The 11,421-nt window shown below is 39.8% G+C and overlaps 1 protein-coding gene across 3 annotated transcripts in view; it reads right to left on the reverse strand.

Annotated features, from left to right (window-relative positions):
• si:ch73-138n13.1 (calponin homology domain-containing protein DDB_G0272472) overlaps positions 1 to 8,226 on the reverse strand; it is a 69,805-nt gene extending 61,579 nt beyond the window's left edge. The window contains exons 1-2 of one of the 3 annotated variants that reach the window (XM_062051672.1): positions 8,047 to 8,226; positions 842 to 938 (exon numbers count right to left, since the gene is read on the reverse strand). The gene's annotated coding sequence lies outside the window, so the exon portion shown is untranslated. The remainder of the gene's footprint in view (positions 1 to 841; positions 939 to 8,046) is intronic. The other 2 variants (XM_062051674.1, XM_062051673.1) reach the window with 2 other exon arrangements.
• Between the last annotated feature and the right edge of the window lie 3,195 nt (positions 8,227 to 11,421).

Raw genomic sequence — 11,421 nt, forward strand, 5'->3', positions numbered from 1 at the left:
CCAGCTGAATATCAGGTCACCCCCGGCTCTCACAGCATCTTCCCTATCTGAATAGCTTCAACTCCCCACTAGTCCTTCACTTGCACTTTACTCATCCACAAATCTTTCATCCTCGCTCAAATTAATGTGGAAATTGTCGCTTTCTCGGTCCGAATCTCTCTCACTTCATGCGGCCATCATTGTAAACAATAGGGAACTTTGCGTATATGTTCAACTGACTACGTCACGCTACTTCCGGTAGGGGCAAGCCTTTTTTTTATCAGATACCAAAAGTTGCGATCTTTATCGTCGTTGTTCTATACTAAATCCTTTCAGCAAAAATATGGCAATATCGCCAAATGATCAAGTATGACACATAGAATAGATCTGCTATCCCCGTTTAAATAAAAAAAATTCATTTCAGTAGGCATTTAACGAAGGAATTTTCCTCTGGTTTATAAGTCAAATGTCCATTAAAAGTAAACTGATGATTCTGAATGATTAGTTCCAGTGTCAACAGAGAAGTCAATGTTGTGCTTCTCATCATTCTTTACAACAAGGAAAATATCTCGTCAATGACAGCCGTGGTTGCTTCTTCTGGAGACACTTAATTACAAGTGTGGCGTCCCTTCCCCCCCCCCACGGAAGAACTATAAATCAAGCAAGACGCCGCAGTCAGAGGAGACGTGAGTGTACTGTATATTCCAGCCTTTAGACTGAGGACAAGTCACGCCCTTCCCTGTTTGGCCTTTAGAAGTGTTGGATAACATACTCCACATGTTTCTGTGCATAAACATCGCCCTACAAATGTTGATTTTGGAAAAAAGAGCAGCAAAAAAATGATACAAAACCAAGACTTCACCTGAGCAAATGTCAACCGGTTGCTGTAGAACTCTGGATGTTGTAGTTAGTAGCAAGCAGCGATGTCATGTCACAGAGGACGAGCGTGTTGAAGCAGCCTAAGAGGAACACACTTAGGTCAAAAAGGAGCAAGCACAAGGCTTTTATCTGAGTAGACAAACATGACTGTTGTAGATAAAGCCCAACAGAGCCACTCAACTATTTAAAACTGACAAGAACAGCACACTTGTTGTTAACTTACGACATTCATATTGTGTTGATACTGGCACAGACTTCAGCAATCAGTTAAGCAATCAGCAAGGATGACACAACCAGACATGAAAAAACATGAATACAGAGATGCAAGGCTCAACTGTCACTGGATGTTCAAATCACTCAGTCATTTATTTCTCTTTCCGTCTTAAATATAAATCGTGGAGGAAACATTTTAGCTACATCCATCCATTTTATACCGCTTGTTAATGGAATGCAAACATCTGCTTGTACGGGTCTACTAGTGACATAGGCAGGGACGGCACTAGAGGGGGGCTACAGCCCTGTCAGAACTCTGTTTAGTCCGAGTTGAGCCCCCCAGCATTTTAGGGCCCTATTTTGCAAAATCAACTTTTTTTACCCATTGATAGATAGAGAGATAGATAGGTTTTTATTGTCATTGCACAAGTACAACAAAGCCTTGTTTTCAGCACAAACCCGTTCAAGATTAGACAAACAAACAGTGTAAAGGGTTACAGAACAGGAATGCTGATGGGTCGCCACAAGGCGCCCCGTAAAAGGTGGGAAAAAGGTAATACGCTGGGGAAGAAGATGAGTAAAAAAATACAATCTAGACTGGGGTCCTAAGGGGGCCCAGTCTGGGGAGGGAAAAAACCTCCATAGCAAATCACATATACTGTACATATTACAACGTACATCTCGAGATATCTAGCAACAGAGGGAAGGGAGTGCGAGGTCATGATGGTGGGCCGTAGCTCTCAGGCGCTGCCCATCTGTCCATCACACCTATTGGATTTGCGTCAGGGGGGGGGGGTTGCATGTGTGTGTGTAAGCCCGTAGTGTGTCTCTGTTCCGCGGCCTTGATGTTTGTCGCTAGTCCAAAGTCAACAACAACAGGTGTGTGTCCATGAGAGACAAGAAGGGAGTTTGTTGTGTCCTTTGGGAGAGTCTCGAAGCCAGGGAAACACTCCAAGTTAGAATGTTTTGTATGCGAGTGAAAATAATATTTGCTTTTCACTCTAAATTGTCTATGACTGGTCCTCAAAAACTGCGGGGCAGACAGTCCGATGTGATCCAAAATCACAAGAGTGTCCACAGTTCTTCCCGCATCCTCCAATCATTTGTGGCAGCTTTGGGCTACTTTGAAGACTGCCAGCAACTTCCTATTTGTCGACAAACCAGAGCAACGCTTACTCCAATCAGCCGATGTCCTGTTGTCATAGTTCCCAATAGGTAGATATCTTCACGTCCTCCACAGAAAAGGGTCACCAGGCACGTGGCACTCCTTCTTCTCCCAAGAGTCCGTCGTGTGTCCAGTAAGAACCGCTCCGTCACGACAAGCAGGTTCCCCCAAACCCAAGATCTTGTCAATTTGGTTGAGGCCAGTTGAATAGTTCCAATGTTTAGATTTGGAGAGCAGTGCAAAAAGAGGCAACAAGAAAGTTAAGACAAGACAAAGAAGCGAACAGGAGAGATAAGGGAGAGGGAAGGGGAACGTCCGCCCTCCATGAGTGCCAGAGAGAAAGAGCCTAGTACCTGCTGTTGTGTATTTATGAACTGCAAATCAAAGCATGGCGGCATTGCGGAGCTATTTATCTTGCCTTCCTTCCTACTTCTTCCAAAGGAGCTGTTTGGAATTCGCCCCATTTTCGACGTCAGCGGATTATCGATGTATGGCAGAAACAGATAATAAACTGGACAGCTTCTTAGCAGCCAATCATCTCCGCCAGTCCATCTTTCCTAAACCTATGCCGCGTTCTGCTTGTGGCAGCCTCTGAAGAAAAACGACAGAGCATCCTGAACACAGTAATAGCCCACAGTGAAGCAAACGGACTGGCTTTAAACCTCGACAAAACCGAAAGCCTGACAGTTTCCAAGAAACCACATCCACCTGCATGTAACCTCACATGCAACAACAAGAAAATAAAACAATTCAAATACCTCGGTGTCACAGTAACATCTGATGGTAGGTGTGACAAAGAGATAAACAAAAGGATTGCCATGTCAAAAGACAGCTTCAAACAAAATGAGTCTTGTATTTAAAAATAGAAACATCTCAATTGACACCAAACTCCGAGTCCTCAAAACGTACGTGTGGTCTGTCCTAGTCTACGGCTGTGAATGCTGGACTTTAAACAATCAACAACTGAGAAAATTAGAGGCAACTGAAATGTGGTTCTTCAGAAAAATACTCCGCATGTCATGGACTGAAAAGAAAAGTCATGAAGAGGTATTGACGAGGGCAAAAACAAGAAGATCTCTAATTGCAACCATTCCAAATAGACAGTTGAAATTCTTCGGCCATATCATTAGAAAAGACAGCTTAGAAAAACTGATGTTAACAGGAAAACTAGTAGGAAAGAAAGCTCCAGGTGGACAACGAACAACATGTATCAACAGCCTAACACATGTTATCAGAAATATCAACAATATAGAACTCGTACATACATTGGCTTAGCTATTTGATGAATATTTTTCGGTCAAATTCAGTGAAAACAAATTTTTAATGGAACATGCTTGTGCTGTGCATCATAACTGATTTTATTTAAGGAAAACAAAACTTAAGTCATGAAAATCTATTATTTTCTCAGCCCCCCTTCGCCCAGCTGGATCATTTGTGCAACATTCAGATCATTACACTCTTAGCAAGTTCTGGTAAATGCTCATTGCATGCAGATTTAAAGGCCTACTGAAATGACATTTTCTTATTTAAACGGGGATAGCAGATCCATTCTATGTGTCATACTTGATCATTTCGCGATATTGCCATATTTTTGCTGAAAGGATTTAGTAGAGAACATCGACGATAAAGTTCGCAACTTTTGGTCGCTGATAAAAAAAAAAGCCTTGCCTGTACCGGAAGTAGCGTGACGTCACAGGTTGTGGAGCTCCTCACATTTCCCAATTGTTTACACCAGCAGCGAGAGAGATTCGGACCGAGAAAGCGACGATTACCCCATTAATTTGAGCGAGGATGAAAGATTCGTGGATGAGGAACGTGAGAGTGAAGGACTAGAGTGCAGTGCAGGACGCATCTTTTTTCGCTCTGACCGTAACTTAGGTACAAGCTGGCTCATTGGATTCCACACTCTCTCCTTTTTCTATTGTGGATCACGGATTTGTATTTCAAACCACCTGGGAGTTAAATCACCAAAATGATTCCCGGGCGTGGCGCCGCTGCTGCCCACTGCTCCCCAAGGGGATGGGACAAATGCAGAGGACAAATTTCACCACATCTAGTGTGTGTGTGACAATCATTGGTACTTTAATCTTAATCTTAATACTATATCCTCTTGAAAATGAGAGTCGAGAACGCGAAATGGACATTCACAGTGCCTTTTATCTCCACGACAATACATCGGCGAAGCACTTTAGCTACGGAGCTAACGTGATAGCATCGGGCTTAACTGCAGATAGAAACAAAAGAAATAAACACCTGACTGGAAGGATAGACAGAAGATCAACAATACTATTAAACCATGGACATGTAACTACACGGTTAATACTTTCCAGCCTGGCGAAGCTTAACAATGCTGTTGCTAACGACACCATTGAAGCTAACTTAGCTACGGGACCTCACAGGGCTATGCTAAAAACAATAGCTATCCACCTACGCCAGCCAGCCCTCATCTGCTCATCAACACCCGTGCTCACCTGCGTTCCATCGATCGACGGAGCGACGAAGGACTTCACCCGATCATCCGTGCGGTCGGCGGCTAGCGTCAGCTAGCGCATTTACTATCCAAGTCAAAGTCCTCCTGGTTGTGTTGCTGCAGCCCGCCGCTAATACACCGATCCAACCTACAGCTTTCTTCTTTGCAGTCTTCATTGTTCATTAAACAAATTGCAAAAGATTCCAGAATACTGTGGAATTTTGCGATGAAAACAGAGCTTTTTGTATTGGATTCAATGTGTCTGAATACTTCTGTTTCAACCATTGACGTCACGCGCATACGTCATCATACATAGACCTTTTCAGCCGGAAGTTTCCCAGGAAATGTCAAATGTCACTTTATAAGTTAACCCGGCCGTATTGGCATGTGTTGCAATGTTAAAATGTCATCATTGATATATAAACTATCAGACTGCGTGGTCGCTAGTAGTGGCTTTCAGTAGGCCTCTAAAAATAGTGCCTGTTTTGTTACAATTCACACATTTCTTTGTGTTTTCCACAATCTGACAACAAAGTAGAATCCATCAATACAATACAAAAAACACCAAACAACACTCATCATGTTTAGGGTGTCCTGCAGTAACAACCACACCAATCAATAAATCAATAAAAAAGCGCATCAACAAAAAGGCCACATAGTTAAAATACAAACTACAAAAGCAGTGAAGTTGTCACGTTGTGTAAAAGGTAAACAAAAAGAGAATACAACAAATCCTTTTCAACTTATATTCAATTGAATAGACTGCAAAGACAAGATATTTCATGTTCACACTGAGAAACTTTATTATTTGTTGCAAATATTAGCTCATTTGGAACTTCATGCCTGCAACATGTTTCAAAAAAGCTGGCACAAGTGGCAAAAAAGAGTGATAAAGTTGAGGAATGCTCATCAAAGACTTATTTGGAACATCCCACAGGTGAACAGGCTAATTGGGAACAGGTGGGTGCCATGATTGGGTATAAAAGCAGCTTCCATGAAATGCTTAGTCGTTCACAAACAAGGACGGGGCGAGGGTCACCACTTTGTCAACAAATGCCTGAGCAAATTGTTTAAGAACAACATTTCTCAACAAGGAATTTAGGGATTTCACCATCTACGCTCCGTAATATCATCAAAAGGTTCAGAGAATCTGCAGAAATCACTGCACGTAAGCCATGATATTACACACCTTTGACCCCTCAGGCGCTACTGCATCGAAAAGCGACATCAGTGTGTAAAGGATATCACCACATGGGCTCAGGAACACTTCAGAAAACCACTGTCAGTAGCTACAGTTCGTTGCTACATCTGTAAGTGCAAAGTTAAAACTCTATTATGCAAAGCGAAAGCCATTTATCAACAACACCCAGAACAACACAAAGGCCCGAGCTCATCTAAGATGGACTGATACAAAGTGGAAAAGTGTTCTGTGGTCTGACGAGTCCACATTTCAAATTGTTTTTGGAAACTGTGGACGTCGTGTCCTCCGGACCAAAGAGGAAAAGAACCATCCGGATTGTTCTAGGGTGAAAGTGTAAAAGGCAGCTTGTGTGATGGTATGGGGGTGTATTAGTGGCCAAGACATGTTCTAGGGTGAAAGTGTAAAAGGCAGCATGTGTGATGGTATGGGGGTGTATTAGTGGCCAAGACATGGGTAACTTACACATCTGTGAAGGCACCATTAATGCTGAAAGGTACATACAGCTTTTGGAGCAACATATGTTGTTATCATGGACGCCCCTGCTTATTTCAGCAAGACAATGCCAAGCCACGTGTTACATCAACGTGGCTTCATAGTAAAAGAGTGCGGGTACTAGACTGGCCTGCCTGTAGTCCAGACATTGAAAATGTGTGGCAGCTAAAATATGAGAAGGGAGACTGTTGAACAACTTAAGCTGTACATCAAGCAAGAATGGGAAAGAATTCCACTTCAAAAATGTGTCTCCTCACTTCCCAAACCTTCACTGAGTGTTGTTAAAAGGAAAGGCCATGTAACACACTGGTGAACATGCCCCTGTGACAACTTTTTTCAAACTCTAAGTTAATGATTATTTGCAAAAAAATAAGTTTGTCAGTGTGAACATGAAATATGTTGTCTTTGCTGTCTATTCTACTGAATAGAAGTTGATTTTTAGTGGATGCATTGACTTTATGTCTGTGTTGCCAGTCAACATCCATCCATCCATTTCCTACTGCTTGTCCCAACAAGTGCTACTAAATGTCCCTCCTGTGGCCGCTTAACTTAACTTAACCCCTTATGGTGGACCACAACCTGCTTAACTTAACTTAACTTAACTTAACCACTAATGGTGGACCACAACTTAACTTAACTTAACCACTAATGGTGGACCACAATTTAACCACTAATGGTGGACCACAACTTAACTTACCTTAACCACTAATGGTGGACCACAACTTAACTTAACTTAACCACTAATGGTGGACCACAACTTAACTTACCTTAACCACTAATGGTGGACCACAACTTAACTTAACCACTAATGGTGGACCACAACTTAACTTACCTTAACCACTAATGGTGGACCACAACTTAACTTAACTTAACCACTAATGGTGGACCACAACTTAACTTACCTTAACCACTAATGGTGGACCACAACTTAACTTAACTTAACCACTAATGGTGGACCACAACTTAACTTACCTTAACCTCTAATGGTGGACCACAACTTAACTTAACCACTAATGGTGGACCACAACTTAACTTAACCACTAATGGAGGACCACAACTTAACTTAACTTAACCACTAATGGTGGACCACAACTTAACTTAACTTAACCACTAATGGTGGACCACAACTTAACTTAACCACTAATGGAGGACCACAACTTAACTTAACTTAACCACTAATGGTGGACCACAACTTAACTTACCTTAACCACTAATGGTGGACCACAACTTAACTTAACTTAACCACTAATGGTGGACCACAACTTAACTTAACCACTAATGGAGGACCACAACTTAACTTAGCTTAACTTAACCACTAATGGTGGACCACAACTTAACTTAACTTAACTTAACCACTAATGGTGGACCACAACTTAACTTAACTTAACTTAACCACTAATGGTGGACCACAACCTGCTGAGGATTAGCAAAAGTCCGTCGGCCTGTTGTGAGAGTGGAGTCCGTACAAAGTAAGAAATGTGCGAGCACGTTTAAGAAGAAGAAGAAGAGTAAAGAGTAAAGATTGTAGTGAGATTATTATGCGAACATGTAAACATATTTAAAGTCCCTTGTTAGCAACCAGGAGCTAACAGTTGAAGGAAGACAAGTCAAGCTGTCTTCTTTCTCTGCTGGATGTCGTCAACTTACCCAAGTAAAAAGTCCGTCCGACCTCCCGCCCGGTCCAGGTAAGTTTCCACGGTAGTTACATGACGGTGTAAATGAGCAGACTATGTAGTAAAAGAAGGTGTTTAGCAGAGCTTAGCTGGCCAACAGGCTGCTCTCCTGTCTCAGGTTGCAGTGTTGTTGACAAGCAGGACGCACACTGGCTGCTGAGCGTCAATTACACAACTGCTTCCGCTTTTCAAAATAAAACTCTGGCTGGCCGCAATAAGTGACGCTTGACGGCAGACGTGGTGGGAAGCACTAACAGTTATGGCGCTAATTAAAGATGTGCTATTTGGATTTACACTGTATGAAAACAAATTTGAAAAGGAATTTTACCTTTGCAACCTCATTGTACTATTGGCTAACTTTTATATTCATAAATGTAAGTTTCTCAATACCCGACCTGTTTTTGTGCCTTTAAAAAAGAATTAGAACTCTATGTTAAAACTACGGAAAGGGACATGGGGGGAAATTTTTTTTTATTTTTTTTATTATTATATTTTTTTTAGACATGTCTTGAAATTTTTTATAAAGTTATTAAAAATATATATATATTTTTTAATTTATTTTTATTTTTATTATTATTATTTTTAGACATGTATCTCGTGCGTACGAGATACATGTCTAAAAAAAAAATTCTACAAAAAAATTTTTATTTTATTTTTTTATATAACTTCATAAAAACTTTTTTTATAACTTTATAAAAAGTTGCATGTCTAAAAAAAAACAACATTTTTTTTAATTATCCAAATTTTTTTTCCCCCATGTCCCTTTAGGGGCTCCGTATAAAACACTCTCTACCTCTAACAAGCAAAAAGCTGTGAAAACTATGATGCTGTGTTCCAAAGTTAGATTATTTACTGAAATTGTGTGAGCCTATAGCTTTGCACTTTGTTATATATATATATTTTGCATTCTATTTGAGTTACTTTGAATTTACAACCCCCTGGCGCTGTTTTGTACTTACTTTGATTATTATTTCTCAACTGTTTGTAAATAAAGGTTTATTAAATAAAATAAAAAATAAAAATAAAAAGCAAAACTACTATCATGGATGGATTTTTGGTTGCGTCTAGTTAATGTTGCTTTTGGATGTGCCACATTAAATATTAAATGTATAAAAAATAAATAAAAAGGTATCGCGCTAAATACAAAAATCTGTGAAAACTATGATGCTGTGCTCCAAATTTGGATTATTTACAGAACTTGTGTGAGAATATTGCTTTACACTTTGTTACATATATATATATATATATATATATATATATATATATATATATATATATAAATGATAATAATATATATATATATATATATATATATATATATATATATATATATATATATATATATATATATATATATATATATATATATATATATATATATTTATATATGTATATATATATATATATACTATATATATATATACTGTATATATACATACATATATATATATATATATATATATATATATATATATATATATATATATATATATATATATATATATATATATATACTGTATATATATATATATATTGCATTCTATTTTAGTTTCTTTATTGAATTTACAACCCCCTGGCGCTGTTTTTTGTACTGTAATGTTTTGATTAGGGATGTCCGATAATGGCTTTTTTGCCGATATCTGATATTCCGATATTGTCCTGCTCTTAATTACCGATACCGATATCAACCGATACCGATATATACAGTCGTGGAATTAACACATTTCTATGCCTAATTTGGACAACCAGGTATGGTGAAGATAAGGTCCTTTTAAAAAAAATTAAAAAAAATAAGATAAATTAAAAACATTTTCTTGAATAAAAAAGAAAGTAAAACAATATAAAAACAGTTACATAGAAACTAGTAATTAATGAAAATGAGTCAAATGAAGTGTTAAAGGTTAGTACTATTAGTGGAGCAGCAGCACGCACAATCATGTGTGCTTACGGACTGTATCCCTTGCAGACTGTATTGATATATATTGATATATAATGTAGGAAGCAGAATATTAATAACAGAAAGAAACAACCCTTTTGTGTGAATGAGTGTAAATGGGGGAGGGAGGTTTTTTGGCTTGGTGCACTAATTGTAAGTGTATCTTGTGTTTTTTATGTGGATTTAATAAAAAAAAAACGATACAGATAATAAAAAAAACGATACCGATAATTTCCGATATTACATTTTAAAGCATTTATCGGCCGATATTATCGGACATCTCTAGTTTCGACCATTATTATTTCTTTGCCATCCATCCATTTTCTTCCGCTTATCCAAGCTCGGGTCGCGGGGGCAGCAGCCTAAGCAGGGAAGCCCAGACTTCCCTCTCCCCAGCCACTTGGTCCAGCTCCTCCCGGGGGATCCAGAGGCATTCCCAGGCCAGCCGGGAGACATAAGTCTTCCCAATGTGTCCTGGGTCTTCCCCGTGGCCTCCTACCGGTCGGACGTGCCCTAAACACCTCCCTAGGGAGATGTTCGGGTGGCATCCTGACCAGATGCCCGAACCACCTCATCTGGCTCCTCTCCATGTGGAGGAGCAGCGGCTTTACTTTGATGACAGAGCTTCTCACCCTATCTCTAAGGGAGAGACCCACCACCCGGCGGAGGAAACTCATTTGGGCCGTGATCTTGTCCCTTCGGTCATGACCCAAAGCTCATGACCATAGGTGAGGATGGGAACGTAGATCGAGCGGTAAATTGAGAGCTTTGCCTTCCGTCTCAGCTCCTTCTTCACCACAACGGATCGATACAGCGTCCGCATTACTGAAGATGCCGCACCGATCCACCTGTCCATCTCACCATCCACTCTCCCCTCACTGGTGAACAAGACTCCCAGGTACTTGAACTCCTCCACATTATTTCTTTGCATATATGGAAATGCTGCATATTATGCTTTCGGTCTCCCCTAGAGGGGCTTCATAGTCATTCACATCGACGTCCCACTGGGGTGAGTTTTTCCTTGCCCGTATGTGGGCTCTGTACAGAGGCTGTCGTTGTGGCTTGTGCAGCCCTTTGAGACACTTGTGATTTAGGGCTATATAAATAAACATTGATTGATAAATAAAGGTATTGCGCTAAGTACTACTAAACTACAAATACTTAAGTCACGTGATTCATTTATTTCTAATGATTTCAATTAGTGTTGTCTAATGATTTTTAAAACCAGATTAATCGCATTTTTTAATTGTGATTAATAGAGATGTCCAATAATGGCTTTTTGCCGATATCCGATATGCCGATATTGTCCAACTCTTTAATTACCGATACCGATATCAACCGATATATGCAGTCGTGGAATTAACACATTATTATGTCTAATTTGGACAACCAGGTATGGTGAAGATAAGGTAC

This window comes from Entelurus aequoreus, linkage group LG06 (assembly GCF_033978785.1).
Source record: "Entelurus aequoreus isolate RoL-2023_Sb linkage group LG06, RoL_Eaeq_v1.1, whole genome shotgun sequence".
Classification (NCBI taxonomy): Eukaryota; Metazoa; Chordata; class Actinopteri; order Syngnathiformes; family Syngnathidae; genus Entelurus; species Entelurus aequoreus.